At 31.6% G+C, this 16,070-nt stretch overlaps 1 protein-coding gene across 1 annotated transcript in view; it reads right to left on the bottom strand.

The window, feature by feature from the left end:
• LOC126890687 (retinol dehydrogenase 13-like) overlaps nucleotides 1–16,070 on the bottom strand; it is a 44,360-nt gene that overhangs the window by 19,343 nt on the left and 8,947 nt on the right. The window lies entirely within an intron of this gene.

Here is a 16,070-nt window from a genome sequence, read left to right on the forward strand (position 1 = left end):
CATGAGTTTTGTAGCCTCGAAAATACGTACTTATACGCGTATTTTCGCATTTTTCACATTTTTTATATCGCTTATAACTCGAAAACTATCAACTTTTGAGAAAAATGACAGGAGATCTTTTTTGTTTAAAATTACCTAAAAAATCAAAATCATACATTTTTTGGGGCAAAAATTTGTTTCCTATTAAAAAAAATGTATAACCTGTCTGAAGTCTGGAATGAGTTTCGTGCAATTGATTTTCATTAGGGAGTTGAGATTCATCTTTTAACTGAGATCTGTACCGATAAAGTTCATTTTTAAAAAAGCGGCTTCGCACATATAAGTTGAGCCAAACATAGTATACAATTTCATAGTCAAACATTTTAAAAATTGCAAAACACTATATTCTGAATTTAATCGCGGTCCGCACAAAACTAACCTACGGTCCGGATGCGGACCGCGGTCCGCTAATTGGTGACCCCTGTTATAGGTAATGGGTTTTGGGAAGAGCTATGACCTTGAAAATTTCACATAAACTTGTGTACAAAACCGGCATAATTCATAGCTTATGTCAAAATCCAATACCTTAATAACATAACTAAATATTATCGATTCTAAAATACTGTAAAAGAATCTGAGTAAGAAAAGAGATATTTAGTTATATTCTTTGTGACATTTTCAAGATCATAACTCTTCCCATAATCGATTACCTATAAAACTGAATATTTATTTTGGACATTTTGTTCGAGAATTTGATCTGTGTACCACTGGCGAAGCGTCCATGTAACCACTGTTACCATTGGTAACAGTTAAAAATTTTGTAATCAGTTAAAAAAAGATAAATAATTTATGACGATGAATAATTCCATTTATCTATATTTTTACCAATAGAAATATATTATTATATTATGTGTAAATAGTACCTAATTCAGTAAACAGCCAACTACTCGTAGACACACGAAAATATTGGCGAGTTTATGTGACAGCAGCACTTTATTATATTCTGCTACCAGTCTCATTTGTGATTACAATGAATGGTTATCTCGCTGTCGTTCGGGCTGCTCGGGACCGGCTACTGGCTAGTGTCTGAAAATTTTGAAGGAGCGACAGGCGTAAGGCTGTGTATATCAGTAGGGCTGTTACCAGATTTAAATTTGGTTACAGTACCTATAAAAAGTGTGCGTGCAGTTCAGCATGGATGAGTGTCGTTGCGTAATCGATCAACTACTTGAAAAGTAATTCTGATTGAAGAAAAAAAATGAGATTATTAAAAATGAAAGACCTATTTTAAACAATTTAAAAAAGGAATCAAAAAAAGTAGTTCGATATTTTAAATTTAGTTGGTACAGTGAAAATCCTTGGTTATGTGGTTGCAAGAAAAATAAACTGTATTGTTGACCATGTCTTCTGGTTTCTACAGAAAAATGGGTGGACCAGGTTCTCCGTTACCTACATCTAAGATGTATACCCAGTTTGATTCAGTTTGGCAAAACAAGAATCGAAAGTTCTCTTAACCAAGCTTTTAAAGCAAATATTGCTAAACATAATGAGTTTGATAAAAAATAGGTAGGTATATTCTTAGCTCACTTATAATAGATACCGTATGTTTTTTGGCCAAACAAGAATTAGCGTTTCTTGGTCATTTTGAGGGCGACGGCTCTGACATTCGAGGCAATTACAGGGAATTGTTAACATTAATTGCCAAAAAATCTAGAAACATCAACTGTTTTTTCGAGAATTTCAAGTGATATACAAAATTATATTATTGAAGCTATATTTACATTTAGCCATATCTTCATTTTTTTAAATAAGATTTTTTGCATCTGGTTTTGGTAACACTTTAGAAAAAGTCACGCGTCGCCACTGCTGTGTACTATGTCTGCTTGAGTTTTCAATGAGGAGGTGCGTTCTTACAAATAATGAGTAGGTAATTTAACGTCGTAACAAGCATCCCAAATTGAAGCTTTAATTGGAGATGGACGATCGCAGCCATATCTTGCTAATGTTATGGGAATCCATCAATCAATCCAGCGTTTCAAGTGCCTTAAGAAGGTATAGAGAAAGACCAGTGTCAGGACTTCCCAGGTGCATGAACCCCGCAGATAAACGACATTTACATCTTCAAACTTTGCGTAGAACTGCGAAATAATCTTTCCACAGTCCGTGCCCCGTAATGTTCGGTTTGTAAAGTGCCAGTTCCGTTATGATTCAATAAAATTGTGTTTTGACTAGGAAAGTTTTGTGGTAGTTTCTTTCATTATATATGGATTTTGGGCTGCTGAATCCGAATATGAGGTTTGCGGACAAAATTTCTTGCCCAAACATTGAAAAAATCGCGAAAAAAGCGAAAAAATTTCAGCTTTTTTCCACTTTTTTGCTCAAATCTCGAAAACTATTAACTTTTAGTAAATCGTCTGTTGACAGAAATTAAAGTACTTAAAATTATCTACAAATATCACTCTTTGCTTTTTTTTTCAGACGAACCGTTCGGTCTAAAGTACAAGTTGAAAATTGCCAATTTTTAACGGTCTCGTCAAAACCCACTTTTTACATTCCAAAACTTAATTTTTTATTAGAATGTTGTCATTAGATAAATTTCTCCTAGTTTTCTGTACAAATAATAAATTTTAGTTCATAAGTATGGTACGTGTCTTGTGACAGCTTCCATGAGTCCATTCCGTCCTAAGAGGCCGGGAATGTCTCTGCTTTTCCCTTAGAGCCACAGAAAATCAGGCACAGATGGAGTCACAGTTTCAGTTGGTGTAAACATTTCCTTTCGATCTCTTATCTTGATTTCTGATAAGCCTTTAGGTTTTGTCCTTTTAAAATGAATTAGTTGAACAGCTCCCTGGCTTCCATTAACCTCAGGCGCGGGTTTCTTTTTTATCCGAGGAATGGATTGCTTAGGAGCTACTGCATGTTTTAGTGCAATACAAGAAATGCCACATATGACGTGAAAAGTGTGGTATTCGTCGATTGTATGTACGTTAAAATCAGCGTTATCGTACACATGTGTAAAGCACGGCATGTCAATTTTCTGTGGATAGCCTGCGAATGCTGACACTTCCAGGTGAACAGCTTCTGTATAGGATGAAGAAAACCCCAAAGAGGAAACTACATCAACCTATTTTCTTGAGCCGTACTTTTTGTAGAGAAAACGGCCAACTCTGCAAGTAATGGTGAGACCAACTATCTGGACCTTACTGCCGCTACAAGACTTTGAGCAAGCGCGTTGCTTATCTGGAAGTGTCAGTAATCGCAGACTTTCCGCAGAAAATTTACCAGCCATGCTTTACACAACAGGTGTACGAAAACGCTGATTTTAACCCTTTCTATGCCATGCCTTAATTTGCATCTTGGTGCCTCAATCCCAAAGGTTTTTTCATGCTTAGGGCCGGTTTTTCAGTGCTGGGTTAACCCAGATTTTTCGGTCACCGAAATTTTTTTGGTTAATCAGTTTTTCAATACAAGGTTATCGCTTAAACCCGTTTAAGTTGACCAAGATTTTAACCGATACTCACTATCATAGGTGGTTTAACTCCGAATTTTCCGACAGACGTTTATCTATATTTGCTGACAGAAGAGGTTAGTTAAATTATGACATTTTGTGTTATCGCGGGAAATATTGTATTATGTATTATTATATTCTTGATTATATCTTCATCGGAACTTGAATGCATTAATCATTTTTGTAATGTTATGTTATTTGTTAGTTATATATTAGGTTATGAAATTCTATTTTGTTTATTTTTCTGTCAAAAATCTATAGAATTGCACATCTTGGTTTAAAGCACTGAAAAACGATATAAGGGTTAAAATATTGGTTAAAATTTAAACTAGGTTAGCTAACCAAAATTTTAACCACTCACTGAAAAACCGGGCCTTAGAGTCCCATTGCCTTATATATAATCGCATATAAATAAACAAATAAATGACCAAAACATGTTTTTAATGAGTTTTTTTTAACCAACTTAAACGTTTCCTTTTCAAAAGTACTCATCACAGAGCAAAACCAACTTGAAAAAATGTAACCAACTTAAAAAAAATAATGTAATGTAAATTAACATTAAGAGTTTTCTTTTGTGTAGTACTTCTCAAAACATGACACTACGCAAAGGCCGACTCCGCATCTTGCACACATGTATCTCGATTCGCTTCTTTTTTTTCTGGTCTTTTCTGTGGTTACAAACGCTTCACCTTCTATTAGTTACCTATAAGCGTTGCCACCAGTGCAACAATATAGCATATATCTAAAATATGTGATTAAATAAATATACGGCAATGGGTCCGCATGACCTGTCTTAGGTGCCAACATTTTGAGGCTTTGGGAACAATAATCCAACATTTTCGGACATATTTCTACGGCATTGGGACACCAATGAGTCCAAAATTTTATAAGCAACGCATATTTTCGGCTTTAGTAAATTGAGACCATAACATCTTGAACGTATATATACGGCGGCTGGGAATACAGACCCACCTTTTTAAAAACATATATATATATATATATATATATATATATATATATATATAAAACAAGGTTGAAATATTGGGGTAGCAGCAATCTCAAAGAAAACTCTTTATAATAATTCCAAGCTTTCGATAATGTTTATTATCATCTTCAGGGAAACTACAAATATAAATATACAGTATTTAACAATTAGTCTAACTAAAATCAATAAAAATTGTTATCTTTGTGTCATCAAAAATCAGAATTAATTTTTTTAAATTTCCAATCAAAACAACAACGAGTATATAACCGTAAATTTCACATAATTAAAAATAATAATTTAAAAAAATTTGATAAGCTATATAAAGATAATGTTGATACTTTGTTAAATATTAAACCAAACTGGATAAAAAATCTAACAGAGGTTGTGATACCAGATGATATTTTTCGTTTTTTGGCTCTTGGCCCCAAATTTAGTATTGAACCTATACTAGGAATACACATTCCTATTAAAAAAAATGTTATCTTGTATCGACAACATCACCTCGTCTATATCTGATACACTTGTAAGGAATGTACTGATAGCTAAATCTACAAACGTAATTACTAATCAAATTCACAATTATGGGAGGTACCAAAGTAGCGCATCTGTCTTTTACCATAAACTACTAGTTAAAACTAAATATTTTCTGAAAAATAATCCTAATATTGTTGTTACAAAATCTGATAAAGGTAATATAACAGTAATTTTGTATAAAGAACAATATTTAGAATTATCTTCAAATATACTAAATAATAGAGAAGCCTATTCTATGTTATCAAAGGACCCTACTTCTTCTATTCAACAAAAATGTAATAAATTAATAAAATCACTAGTAGATACAAACCAAATAGATCCTAATACAAAAAAGAAACTTATGTGTTATAGTGGTATTTCACCAAAATTTTATGCTCTTCCTAAAATACATAAACCTACACTATCAGTACGTCCTATAGTAGCTTGTATTAATGCTCCTACACAGTTTTTGGCTTCTTTTTTAACTGATATATTGACTAAAGCTTATGACACTAATAATGATTACTACATAAAAGATTCTTTTGAAATTGCTAACAAATTCAACAACTTTAAACTTCCACCTAATTATGTTATTGCAAGCTTGGATGTTGTTTCCCTTTTTAGTAATGTTTACTTAGATGCAGCTCTAAGAGCTATTAATAAAAAATGGTCTTCTATTCGTAATTTCTGTAACATTGAGAAAGACACCTTCTTAAATTTAATTAGCTTTTTATTTAATAACACATATTTTTCTTTTAATAATCAATATTATTCTCAAAAATTTGGTACTTCTATGGGAGCGACAATTTCATCTATTATTGCATGTTATGTGATGGACGATTTGTTGGACGTAGTAATACCAGTACTACCTTTTGACCTTTGTTTTATTAAGAAATATGTTGATGACATAATACTTAGCCTACCTTCCAATGCCTTGGATGAAATCTTGTTCATCTTCAACAGTTATGATCCTTACATTCAATTTACCTTAGAAAGAGAAGATGAAAATGGTACTCTACCTTTCTTAGATACTAAATTTATTCGTAATACTACTACAAACACCTTAATGATTGACTGGTACCAAAAACCAATAAGCTCAGGCAGGTATATCAATTACTGGTCTTACCATAAATTTTCTCAAAAAGTTAATTTAATAAAACAAATGAAATCAAGGGTTTTAAAAATATCAGACAACTCATTTCATAATACAAATCTAAGAATATTATATAATATATTCATTGACAATTCCTATCCAAAAACCCTTATAAAGAAATTACTTTTTAATACATCTGACATCTCATACACAAATAATAATAGTATTAACAACCAAAATTTAAATAATCTTACTAATGTTGCAGAAAACCAGGAACCCATTAACTTTAAATATTTTTCACTCCCTTACATTAAGAACATCACACCAAAGCTAAGCAGAATCTTTAATCAAATTAGTGGCATAAAAATAGCTAATAGTATCACATTATCTATTAACTCAATTTTTACTAGACTGAAAGATAAAACTCCTGCATTGTCTTGTTCAAATGTAGTTTATAATATACCATGTCGTAGTTGTAATATGAGCTATATAGGTATCACCTCGAGAACTTTATCATCTCGAATAATTTCACATAAAAGTGATTCTAGACTACATCCTGAACGTTGTGCTTTAGCAGAACATGTTTCCAAAGAGGGTCATGTAATGGATTATCAACATACTAAAGTACTAGCTTCTGAGAACTCATATAAAAAAAGACCTTTTTTGGAAATGGCTTTTATCTTTCAAGAAGAAAATAAACAAAAAATCAGATGTAAGACATCTCAGTGAAATTTATTCTTATTTGCTCACTTTAGACAAAAATAACCAATTTAAATTTAATAATTCAGATTCTTCTTTAATTTGATACATAATTTGTAGATTTTTTCAGTATACTACATAATAAAAGACAAGGACTATGAAACAATTTTGCATTTATTAAAACTTTTATATTATCATTTCGCTCTTTTCCTATTTCAAAATTTATTAGAAATTTATAACAAAATTGTAATTGGTTCAGTGGTTGTGACGTTTCCGTATGAATTCAAAGAAAAATGAATAAACATCCATAAATTTTGTTAGACATTTTGTAAAATGCCAATTAGACATACATAATTTTTTAAAAAATATTTTAGCTTTTATCGCTTTATACTCAGATTTTTATAAGTTTTTATATAGTTTTTACTTTAATTTATATTATTTACTATTTACCAAGACAAAATTTAATTGTTATGTCAGTATTTAACAACTAGGCTCTACATCCTCAAATAATGTAAGTACCAAAACATATAAATAATTTTTTAGTAAGGTTGTTCTGTGATATGCGGTGTTTATAGTGAGAGTATTAGCTCTGCATTTCTCAGAGCAATATTTTGTTATTTTTGTGTTTCTGGGGATCCTAGACACCTAGTTTAGTGAGAGAAAACTATGGTGTTTTGGATTTTTGATGACACAAAGATAACAATTTTTATTGATTTTAGTTAGACTAATTGTTAAATACTGTATATTTATATTTGTAGTTTCCCTGAAGATGATAATAAACATTATCGAAAGCTTGGAATTATTATAAAGAGTTTTCTTTGAGATTGCTGCTACCCCAATATTTCAACCTTGTTTCCTAACTGTTCAGCAAAGATTATATACCTGTTATATATATATATATATATATATATATATATATATATATATATATTGATGTGATCTTGATTATTGATATGAGATAATATTTTTATATGTCATTTAATTTAATCAATGCATTAATAATAATCTAATTAATTTACCAGATCACATATCAATATGTTTTCAATCTCAGGGCTTTTTATAAAATTAATTACTTACTTACGTGGCTTCTAAGTATTTCTCAATGGTTCCTAATCGGGATAGGAAAGAAAATAGTAAAATAATAACACATATGGGTTACAATTGTAATCAAAATATTGTTTATTTTATTTAAATGGCAATCACTGCTTAATATTTGCTATATCTTATTATTCTTAAACATAACATTTACACATGGGAATCTTATTTCCTTTTGGTTTCCAATTGAAAGTTTTTATTAACATTTAACTATTATGATTTATTAGCAACAATTCTATTTAAGTTTGATGAAGCTTTTCTGATATTATTGATTATGTTTCTTCAATTTTAAATGTGGTATTTAATACGAAAAACCCATACATTCATGTCCAAACAAATGAGACTGACCTTTTTCTGGTGAACTGAGAATGTCTTCACACAAAACCCGTTTCCTGCTATCCTTGGCTGCAATCAAAACCTCGTCCTGGCTTCCAGTAATGTTCTCCTCTGAAACTAGCTCGTATATCTCTCGTTTCCTGCTTCTGTCGTGATGCTGTGTTCTACCTTTTTCGAAACTGCAATCAGCTACCGGGAACTCTTGGCTCAAGGAGGTTCTTTTACTCTCAACCTGGCCTACCTCTCGTTCCACGATAGATACTCCACACTCACGGAACTACACCGGCTTTCTCACTCTCCGTACACTACCGTCTACTACTGGACTTCACTTCTCGACAGCTCAAAACATTCTGATCTCTATTTGTCATTCATTCCCCTACTTTCTAAATATCCCTTCCAGATTCACAAATCAAACTTCCACCACCAACTCTCATTCGCAGTATTCCTCAAAACCAATTTTTAATCTTTCTAAATATGCTTAATGTATTTCAAAAGAAAAATAGTTAATTCCCATTCTAAAATTACTTTCTACTAATTACAAAATTTAATGATCTATTATCTACTTCAACTGAGTCTTATTTAGCATCGGCTAATAATCGAACCTTCCGCGAACAACGATAATGACCTATTATCGATTTCACTTGAGTTTTATTTAGCATAGGCTAATGATCGAACCTTCCGCGAACAACGATAATGGTACGCGCAATTCACTTTGTTTTTTCTAAGCGCATTGTCCTGTGTTCCGTAAGCTTTTTCTAATCACTTCTTAAAATTAAATATAACAATTTGTTGTATACAGGTTGTTCTAAATTTATATGCCCGTGGTTGAGAAAATTGAAAATATTTTATATTAAATTGAATTCTGTTTATAATTATCAAAATTTAATTTTTATATCAAATAGAAATATAACAAATCCCCGCCTTGTATTCGATAAAATTTATCTGCAATTTTAAATAAATTTTCTCGAGGCAAAACCAACTCCCTGTATATCTCCTTACTTTAATCTACGTCTTATACCCCTTCTTCTTGTATTACTCTAATTAGTCCCACCTGTAGAGTAATTGTTTCCTTATTTTCAGTGTCCTCATCCTGTGTTAGAGTGTCGGCTATTATGTTGTCTTTCCCTTTTTCCCATATCAATCTTCTGTCTTTTTCCTCAGATTTTTCACATACTTTTACCGTGTATTCTGCATCCTCGTTTTCATATGCCTCCTCTTCAAATGCCACTGTTTCGATCATATCTTTTTCGCTTTCATTTGTTAGCTTTATTTCTTCTTCTCCTGAGCTCATCTCTTTTTTTTTGAGGAATCCCAGTTTTCTTTTGCTTTTGATACTCTCAATTTTTCTTCTTCTGGGCTCAACTCTTCTTTTGAGGAGCCACAGGTTTCATTTTCTTTTGTCTTTTTCTGACTTTTTCTCCCTTTTCTTCTTTGTCCTTGCTTCGTTGCCAAATTCATTTCCACTGTTTGTTCTTTACCTGATTCGTCCGTAATTTGTTTCTCCTGTTCCTTGTCCTGTTCTTCTTCGTTTTCTTCTGTTATATTCATCGTATTATTTTTAAAATCTATCACTACATGTTTTTCTGCCAATTCGTCAACTCCTACTATCATGTCATGTGACATGTTTGGCATTATTACACATTGTAGTGCATACATCTTCTTATCCAGTCGTACCATTACTCGTATGCCTTCATTTATAGTTTCCAATGTCCGTTTGTTTGCGCCCACTAAATTTACCCTAGGTATTTTGTAAATAAAATTTGTTAAGTTAACTTCTTCTATTAGTTTTCTGTTGACCTATGTTATTTCAGATCCAGTGTCTATCATAATTTTAATTGGTTTCTCGTTGATAAATCCATCCACAAATTTTAAATTAACTCCATTTTTCTTTTCGTTGTTTCTTGCCAATTTAATAAACTCCTTGGGGTTACAAAAGATTCCTGTTTGATTTTTGGTTTTTAGTGAGCGCCGTCGTGAAAAGACGCCGGTTGCTCATCGTTGTTTATATTTTCGTCATAATGTCTCTCTCCGTCATATTCATCTGTCTGGGTATTATTTACTTCTCTTCTATTTTCTCTTGGTCTGTCGGATCTGTTTCGGTTTTCTCGATATCCCTGTTCATTTTGTCTACCATTATTTCTGTTTTCTTGATTTGAGCGTGTGGTGTTTCTATTCTGGTATTCTCGATTTCTGTTCTCATTCCATTGCCTATTTCTTTGTTCATAATTTCCTCTTCCGTTGTCTCTATTTTCGTTTTCCCTTCTGGGATTAAAATCTCGTCTTGTATAGTCCCTCCTATTTTGATTTCTATCTCTGTAATCCTGTGTTTCTTGGGGCCTGTAATCTTCTCGCGACCTTCTTGATTTTCTTTCCCTTAAACGTGATTCTCTTATTTGTAGGAATTGGCATAAACTATCTATGTCTTTGTAGTTTTGCAATGTGATATGGTCTTCCAGCGTTTCTTCGAAATGTCTTGCAATCAGTTCGACTAATTGTTCCGATGAGTAATTATATTGTAAATGTTTTGCGTTATAGTAAATTTGTAATGCATATGTCCTTTCTGATATACCCATCCTATCATTGTATTTCCCATTTTGCAATTCCTTGTTAATTTCCAATTGTTGGACTTTTCCCCAGAAATAATTCAAAAATTTTTGTTCAAATTGTTGCCAACTGTCAAATTCTTCTTCTTTGCAATCGAACCATAGGCTTGCTTCATATTTTAGATGGTTTCTGATAGTTTCTTTTGCTGTTTCGAAATTTCCGATGTGTTGTATTTTCTTTTTCAGGCTATTTATGAACGGCACTGGGTGTAATCTTCTTACATCCCCGCCAAACCTTATCTTCACGTCATCTGTGCTATGTATAACCATTTCTCTTCTTTCTCCTACATTTTGTTGAATATTGATTTCCGCAATCTTTCTTTCCATTTCTTCTCTGATTGCTTGAATAGCGTTTTCAAACTTGTTTTCCAAATTTTCTATTTCCTTTTTCTGGCCATTCGTTAACTCCTCCATTTTGTTTTGAATTATCATTTCTTGTTCTTTCATGTGGTCCTTCATTCTAATTTCTTGTTCTTGCATGTGATCTTTAATTTTCATTTCTTGCTGTTCTATCTCGTTTTTCATTGTTGTCAAACATCCTTTTATTTCCTTTTCATACTTTTCTATGCGTTCCTCTATTTTCTTATTGTTCTCTTCTATTGCTTGTTTTGTTTCCTTTTGATTGTCATCCATTTTTTTTGTGTTTCATCCATTTTTTGATCCACTTTATCCATTTTCTTTGATGTTTCTTCCTGATTTTTATCCATTGCTTGTTTTGTTTCTCTTTGATTGTCATCCAGTTTTTGTGACTGGAGTTGCATCAGTTGTAATAGTTTATCTATTCCTGATAATTCTTGCTGTTCTGATGCCATGATTGTCGTGTCTAAAATATCTTCTTGGTCTGAATGTTCTTTTTGTTTTTTGTTGTCTTTGCTTTGGCTTCTTGTCACAGACATTTTTTTTCAAGAAGTACTGTCCCCGCCAAATATGAAATTTTACTAGTATGTTACCAAGACGACTTTTTCTCACCCAAATATTATAAATTGTCAATAAATATATCAAATGTAAATATCGTAAAAATAAAATATTAAATCAGTTATGTAAAATTTGTACCTAAAGAGATCTAAAATTTTATGTTATCAAATGTAAGTATCTCACTTTTTACCACAGGCAAATAAATTTTCAAATACCGGCTTTACTCTTTCTATCCTTCAAATTTGCCACTAGAAATACTTTACAATGCTTTCCACGTTGGACGACAGTTGATGTGATCTTGATTATTGATATGAGATAATATTTTTATATGTCATTTAATTTAATCAATGCATTAATAATAATCTAATTAATTTACCAGATCACATATCAATATGTTTTCAATCTCAGGGCTTTTTATAAAATTAATTACTTACTTACGTGGCTTCTAAGTATTTCTCAATGGTTCCTAATCGGGATAGGAAAGAAAAGAGTAAAATAATAACACATATGGGTTACAATTGTAATCAAAATATTGTTTATTTTATTTAAATGGCAATCACTGCTTAATATTTGCTATATCTTATTATTCTTAAACATAACATTTACACATGGGAATCTTATTTCCTTTTGGTTTCCAATTGAAAGTTTTTATTAACATTTAACTATTATGATTTATTAGCAACAATTCTATTTAAGTTTGATGAAGCTTTTCTGATATTATTGATTATGTTTCTTCAATTTTAAATGTGGTATTTAATACGAAAAACCCATACATTCATGTCCAAACAAATGAGACTGACCTTTTTCTGGTGAACTGAGAATGTCTTCACACAAAACCCGTTTCCTGCTCTCCTTGGCTGCAATCAAAACCTCGTCCTGGCTTCCAGTAATGTTCTCCTCTGAAACTAGCTCGTATAGCTCTCGTTTCCTGCTTCTGTCGTGATGCTGTGTTCTACCTTTTTCGAAACTGCAATCAGCTACCGGGAACTCTTGGCTCAAGGAGGTTCTTTTACTCTCAACCTGGCCTACCTCTCGTTCCACGATAGATACTCCACACTCACGGAACTACACCGGCTTTCTCACTCTCCGTACACTACCGTCTACTACTGGACTTCACTTCTCGACAGCTCAAAACATTCTGATCTCTATTTGTCATTCATTCCCCTACTTTCTAAATATCCCTTCCAGATTCACAAATCAAACTTCCACCACCAACTCTCATTCGCAGTATTCCTCAAAACCAATTTTTAATCTTTCTAAATATGCTTAATGTATTTCAAAAGAAAATAGTTAATTCCCATTCTAAAATTACTTTCTACTAATTACAAAATTTAATGATCTATTATCTACTTCAACTGAGTCTTATTTAGCATCGGCTAATGATCGAACCTTCCGCGAACAACGATAATGATACGCGCAATTCACTTTGTTTTTTCTAAGCGCATTGTCCCGTGTTCCGTAAGCTTTTTCTAATCACTTCTTAAAATTAAATATAACAATTTGTTGTATATAGGTTGTTCTAAATTTATATGCCCGTGGTTGAGAAAATTGAAAATATTTTATATTAAATTGAATTCTGTTTATAATTATCAAAATTTAATTTTTATATCAAATAGAAATATAACAATATATAAAACAAATGAAATAGAGAATGTGGAAAAATCCCCTTACGAATAACTCACACATCCACTATTTCGGGCTGGGAAAAATTTTCTGAATAGAATCAAAGATCCAAACACCAGTTCTCAGAAATGTGTTTCGCCCTCCTCAACCTCCCTGGGCTCATCGGTAAAGATGAGAGGTTGAATATCTTTAGACACATTTTATCACAAAACAACATCCGAGACATAGACATAACAGGAGCGTATATATATATATATATATATATATATATATATATATATATATATATATATATATATATATATATATATATATATATATATGAAAGGAAACGGCAATTGCATTTTATTTCACTTCGACCACCACCGATATTCTATTCTACACGTCGGTGGTGGTCGAAGTGAAATAAAATGCAATTGCCGTTTCCTTTCATATCACGGTTCTTCTCCGTTATTGACGAATGTGTAGCGAATAACGTGGCTTTGTAGACAAATCTGTGACACAAAGAGGTGTCTTTTGTCGTTCATCGTCTTTTATGAAGACTTTGAAATTTACATTTTCGCGTCCCCTACGGAAAAGATTTCTTCTGTATACCAGAGAAATCTTTTCGTTTAATTAATATATATATATATATATATATATATATATATATATATATATATATATATATATATATATATTCTAAGGGTTAAAGTAGATACAATCGACGAATACCATACTTTTTACGTCATGGGTGGCATTTCTTGTATTGCATTTCAAAACATGCAATAGCTCCTAACCCATCCATTCCTCGGCTAAAAACTAAACCCGCACCTGAGGTTTATAGAAGTCAGAGAGCTGTTCAAATAATACATTTTGAAAGGACAAAACCTTAAGGTTTATCAGAAATCAAGATAACAGATCCGAAGGGAATGTTCACACCAATTGAAACTGTGGCTCCATCTGTGCCTGATCTTCTGTTGCTCTAAGGGAAAAGTAGAGATATTCTCGGTATTTTAGGATGGAATGGATTCATGGAAGCTGTAAGATGAGACATACCATATTCATCATATTATGAACTAACATTTATTATTTGTACAGAAAACTAGGAGAAATTTATCAAATGACAGCAATAAAAACTAAAATTTTAGATTGTAAAAAGTGGGTTTTGCCGAGACCGTTAAAAATTGGCAATTTTCAACTTGCACTTTAGACCGAACGGTTAGTCTGAAAAAAAAGTAAATAGTGATATTTGTAGATAATTTTAAGTACTTTAATTTCTGTTTACAGAACTAAAAGGTAATAGTTTTCGAGATTTGAGAAAAAAGCGGAAAAAAACTGAAATTTTTCGATTTTATCGCGATTTTTTCAATGTTTCGTCAAGAAATTTTGTCCGCAAACCTCATATTCGGATTCAGCAGCCCAAAATCCATATATAATGAAAGAAATCAGAACTACCCCAAAACTTTCCCACTAGGAAGCTCGTAGAGTACAAATTGACTGAATCATTAGCAACAGATAGAATTTGGAATTAGAGCCAGAATGCCAGAAAACTACAATTTGGGCTGCTTGTTCTGACGTTATATTACTCATTTTTGTAAGAGCGCACCTCCTCATTGAAAACTCAAGCAGGCAGTGCACAGATTAACTTCTCGAACACAAATGTCCAAAATAAATATTTTTCCACCTACCTCTACCGAAAGTATACTTTTCCGGACCTGATTGTAGGGAGCAAAGTTGTATTTTTCCTCCCTAGGGGTACAAAGAACAAAAATTTTGTGATTCTTTAACAAAATTTTACTACTTTGTTAAATTTTTAAAATAAAAATTTGTTTTAATGCTCTTTTGTGATTATCTTTGGTGCCAACTTTTATTTATCACAATACTAGACAAAAAAAATTGTTTATAACTAGTTAATGATTATTTATGTCAAAAAGGATCATACAGATGCTATTATTTTTATATGCTACCCCAAATTAATAGAAAATATTGAAATTGGCCCATTATTAAGTGATATATTGGAAACTACTCCTCCGCCAATTTTCAGACAAACAGTTTTCATTAAAGGTGCTACGAATATCATCATTTTTCAAAATACTCTACAATTTTTATTATGTGTATAAATGACATAATTAAGTATTAAGGTTAATAGATGTACTCACGTACTTTTAAATGTCAATATTGATAAAAAAACAAATTATGGAATTTTTAAACTGGGAAAAGCTATCTCCGCCAAAAATGCTTCTAGAAATTTTTTTGTGGATATGTCAAAAATTACCAGGAATACGAATATCGAAAAATAATTTTAAAGTTTTTAATCCTGGCGATGTTATCAAAAATAAGTTTAAAACAAATTACATCAATTTTCAAACGCCATTTTGGAAGGGTGTTTAATTGAAATTTTGATTTGTCAATACAATTATCAAAAACGAACATAAAAGCTAAGAAAATGAGACCTTAAAAACTTGTATACTTTATCAGCAACAAACGCGTTTTTGCAATTGAAAAAATGGTAATTTTTTAAAAACAAATTAACTATCTCATAAACCTCTCAATATTTATCAACCAATTTTTTTGTCAATTTAAGTATAAGAGAATTTTTAAGAATAAGATCCTTAATATAAAGATAAATTACTGTAGCAGTTAAAGTAGTAAATTTTGTGCAAAAATTACCAATTTTTAATTATTTAAACAATGATCCCCTCATATGAATCATATACTTTCTTGAAAATATCTTTGGTT

The sequence above is a fragment of the Diabrotica virgifera genome, chromosome 1 (genome assembly GCF_917563875.1).
Source record: "Diabrotica virgifera virgifera chromosome 1, PGI_DIABVI_V3a".
In the NCBI taxonomy this organism is placed as follows: domain Eukaryota; kingdom Metazoa; phylum Arthropoda; class Insecta; order Coleoptera; family Chrysomelidae; genus Diabrotica; species Diabrotica virgifera.